We start from the raw sequence: 4801 nt of genomic DNA, 5'->3' as shown, positions 1-4801 counted from the left end.
TATATATATATATATGTATTAATAATATCATTTTTGGATAACATTTTTATTGAATTATTTCATTTCTTAATCAAGCTTTATCATTTGAGATATTAGAGAGTTATAAAATAATAAAATAATCTTGTATTTTCTATACCTATCTTTCTAGCTTTAGCCGAACCAGTGTAGGATTTTGCAAATACATGTTTTTTTATGTATAATATTTCGAAATCGTTGACTTATTAGGAAGATGAGTGGATTGATTTTTCTTTCGTTCATTTTTCTTGTATTTCGATTGTTCTCGAGAGTACTTAAATCGATCGACTCAGCTCGCTTGCGATTCGGTTGAAAAAGATACGTCGTAGAGTAGCAGATTGCAAATTCACAAAGTGGATTACAGTGTACTTTGAGCCTCAACACTTTTCGTTGCTCGAGCGCGTATTTTGCATCGGATTCGCTCGCTTTCAGCCACCACCACCATCACCACCACCACTAGCGGCAGTCAGCACTGTCACTGCCGACCCCTCTCGGTTGATCTATGTGTTTGCCGGAGCGAAATTAAGTTATTTCATTATCGTACGCCATTGTAACTAGTCTCGTCTGTATAGACATACTGTTGTTTCGGCGCCGGGGTGACTTAGTCCGTTTCGGAGAAAAAAAAACTCGCACGAGACACATCACGAGGATTCTATAAGTTTTTGTCTCTCTCGCGATTAAGTGACGCATTATTCATAAATCCAACATGGTTAACTCTTTACGATTTATCTTATTTTTGTCCTTTTCATTGTCGTGAATTTGCGATTCTTTATGGACAATTAAGACGCGTTTCTCAATTCTTAGAACTGTAAATAATATATTGTATGTAAGGCTATTAGGAGTTGAACGCCTTGCGAGCAAAGTACGTTCAAGTCAATAACATTCAGCGCGTTATTGGAATGAAAATAAATGTGCGTCTCTCGACATGTTTTGTATACCGCGAGTGTATGCGGAGTGTTTCGCAATTTTCGCAATTTAGAAAGTTCCACAATACATGCGCGTGTCTCCTCCAAAAACGACAGTTTGGCAGATAGTCTCGTCTTGCTGAGCTCACGTCGTTAATTGTGGCAAACCGGTCGTAACTTTGTTGTGTTTTGTGTTTCAGACGGGTAGAAAGCTGGCGTTGATCGTAGAGTAATTTACCTCCGTGTCAAGGTGAGTTGATAAAATCGTTTTTACTCTGAGAATTATTCTATTCGGAAACTTGAGAGAACCCGATGAAGTTAGAGCCAGGCAATACAGTCTTATGTGTTGGTTATTAAATGTGGTGGTAAATTATAATTAATTTATCACAATAATATATTGAGAAAAATGTTGAAAGTGGACGAACCAAAAGATTCTAATTATATCAAGAATTTCAATTATTTTAATTAGAAGATTTAAATTAGAAGATTAGAAAATTTTTATTTGTGCATTTTTATCCAGAATTAATTCAATCAGACATTTTTCTGAGTGTATTATCCTCTATAGCGTGTAAATTACGTTTAAATGAATCGATACATTCATACCAGCGACATCGCATAAATTTCAAGGGTAGCAAATCAATATTTTGCAAATTGTGCTAATAACAGATCTGTTACCTCCAGTGCCAAAACGCAAAGCTGATGCAAAAAAAAGTCAATGTGGATAAGATTTCGGGGACTGTAAAGTGCTGATACACGTCTGAGCGTCGCTTATCAACACTTTGCAGTCTCTGAAATCTTATTCACATTGAATCTTTTGCGTCAATGGCTTTGCGTTTTGATTCCGGAGCTAAAATTGGACAGGCCTGAATTATAATGTTATTATACTATTTTTTTAGTAGTTAATTACGAAAGTCCCGCATTTTCTATTCGTGTATGGATCTCCGATAAGATCGGCATTGTTCTTCGTATTCCGGGAAAGACCGGGTTGGCGTTAGGATAATGCGTCGTACAATCCTCTCCAGTTTCTTCGCTTTTCCATCGTCGCCGTGCGAAATTCGTGCATTCAAAATATGCTTCCTTACCCGATCGCGGTAAGGATAAGATATATCCGTCGCTCGATCCTCGCACCCGCACCGCATTCGAATGAGTCGGGGACGAGCGAAGACGAGGAAATTCGCGATTGCCTTACTAGAGTCAATTATTCCCTTCGTGCCGTTTTCATTCAATTAGATTCGCTATTTATATCCTGCGCGAGTCTCGAGAGATTACTTGATGATAATCAAGTGTCGGAAATGCACGACGATTCTCTAACTGCAGTGAAAGGTACCGCATGAGGCTTTTAATTATATCACCTGGACGGTTAATGAAATTGAAATGATGTGTCATTAAAATTGCGCATATTTTCTCGCGTGATTGTTGTGTAATTCCGTTTAATACTATTATTTAATCGCAGAGAGTATAGCTAGTGTCGATACCTGCTCTTACAATAATAGCCAACCATAGTTTTTGTTGCGACGCGTGAAAACGCGAATAATATTGACGGAGTATCTCTCTCTTGTCCATGGCGAATTACATTTCATATTTTGCAAGATGAGGTAATTATACGTGAGGTAAATATATTATGTCGCTTTGAGACGCGGTTTTCCCAGACATTAAATTTTCCTTGTGCCTTTTCTGGAGAATTCAATTAATGCCAACCGTTACAGCGCGGGATTAATGTAAGTCGCTGTAACGTCTGAATAACCAGTTTCGACACGAGAGTGAAATAAAGCTTTCCGTTTCTTTTTTCCTTGGATCAAGGAGAGAAGAGAAGAGAAGAGAGATACAGGGAGAATCACGAAGCGTGACTGCGGATTCTCTCGTGCGTCTCAGCCGTGAAATCGCAGTACATCGCAGTACATCGCAGTACATCGCAGTACATCGCAGTACATCCCTCTCACTCTCGTTCTACATCCTTTCTCTCTTTCTCCGTTATATTTTATTTCGCCGTCTTTCTGCCATCGACTCCGGTACGGCGGATGGAAACGTCTCGTCTTTCTCGAATTGCTACAATAATGGCCGATCATTATTTAACTGCGTGCTATCGCTATATTGCGATAACCGACAATTACTACCACTGATACCAGTAATTATTTAACGTGTTCCAGCACGAGCTACCCGTCGGTTCGTCCTGGCATCTCTATTGAACGCGAACTTGATCCCATTCTCGACAACATACGCGTAATTGCAACGTCAATTTTTATTCCGCGAATACACATTATATATACACGTGCGCGTGTCACATCGGGATCGATTTTTCGGGAAGAAAAAAAAAGACTCGATTAGATGCCGCAGATTTTTTTCGCCATTTAACATTGTGTTCCAGCTTTCTATTATTCCGCTTATCTCGTCGCGCTGTACAGTATTATCGTCGCTCGAAAAAGTAATTCTTTCGCGTTCGTTGCGGTTAATGTCTCGGCTGAGCGTGCGTTAATGGAAAACGGATGGACGTAAATTTGAATGCGAACGGAAGGAAATCGATTGCGGACCTCACGGATTATCGCAGTATTTGTCGAATATTAATCAGTCCGTACATCATTAAGCGAACTCTTTGATAGCAGCCTTGACGATACAAGCGAAATATTCTCCAATGAACGGATCAATATTCAACAACATATTTTCTCGTATTTTCGTGTATAATTATTGTTAGAGAGTGGTCGCGAGTATATAGAGATGTAATTGTGGCGATCTATTGTCTGTGTGTTTCGTATATACATATATTTCACCGCGTGACTCGCGTGACGCTAACATACAGTTCTCGTGTGGCTATAGGCGTTGGGTTTCCTGAAGTTGCGAGTATTACTGGAGCCGATGAAAATGGGAAATGAGGAAACGTAGAAAATCGGAGAAAGTCGTTTGGGCACAATCGTATGAGCGGGTTACGCGATGGGACTTGGCATTGTAAAATCGGGAATTGAAGGACGGCGGAAGCGAGGCAACCGAGAAAGAGAAAGAGAGAGAAGAGAATTTATATGTAATACGATAATGTAATTTAGACGATATGGCGAAGTAGGATTGAACTATTAGCATATTGAGGAGCGACGTATGAATGAAAAAGTCCCGGGATGTGCTCGCTTGGGAAATGGAAAGAGCGAATGGGAAGAGGATGGTTGAGTAAAGAGGGTTGTAACTGGATGTTCGCGAAAATCGTGAAAATACCATGATGGCTGATATTCATAATTCTTACTTTAAGACTGTCTTAAGTACTGTCTTGAGATGCTACAGTTCCATGATTGGCTTGTGATATCTTAAGACTGTATTTAAGATAGTCTTAAATACAAGAACCGACTGTGTCCGAATATTGTGAATATCGATCTATATATTGTAAGAAATACCTTAAAGGAACCCAATCTCTTTAGTTAAACAATATTTTGTTGTTTTTAACTTTTATCTGTGTCAAAATGTAAATCAATTCGTTTCCGTGGTTAATAAAATTTCAAAGTAAATAATCTATATTAATTTAATAAATGATAAATTTGAGGAAAAAATAAATTTTTTAATTAAATCGTTAAACTCCATTGTTTTAAAATGAAATTATCGACTACTAGAATAGAAGCAATGGCGATCTATAGAAATGATTAAAAACAATTCGTAATCGAGTATAATTTGACATTATGAACATACCAGTGTACGAGACGCGAACCTCTGTTTTGCTTTTGATCGTAAAACAAAATTCCTTCCACTCGTTCTACCGTCAAAAGTAACTTTGAAAGCACGAGAATCTCTCTGTGAAGATTTCGTTTATTTCAAAATGTCTCTTTTAGTTGTCTAAAATCGCATTTTCCATATCTATAAACGTTGCACACGTAAGTCCATCGTAGATTATTTCGGTCTCTTTCTCT

The 4801-nt window shown here is 38.3% G+C and overlaps 1 protein-coding gene across 1 annotated transcript in view; it reads left to right on the top strand.

The window, feature by feature from the left end:
* LOC108689282 overlaps positions 1-4801 on the top strand; it is a 135924-nt gene that overhangs the window by 36511 nt on the left and 94612 nt on the right. Inside the window, exon 2 of the mRNA XM_018196005.1 lies at positions 1121-1170. The gene's annotated coding sequence lies outside the window, so the exon portion shown is untranslated. The remainder of the gene's footprint in view (positions 1-1120; positions 1171-4801) is intronic.

Source organism: Atta colombica, unplaced genomic scaffold (genome assembly GCF_001594045.1).
Source record: "Atta colombica isolate Treedump-2 unplaced genomic scaffold, Acol1.0 scaffold268, whole genome shotgun sequence".
NCBI classification, from domain to species: Eukaryota; Metazoa; Arthropoda; class Insecta; order Hymenoptera; family Formicidae; genus Atta; species Atta colombica.
Note: the sequence above shows the minus strand (reverse complement) of the source record. Positions and strands in the feature narration are given on the sequence as shown.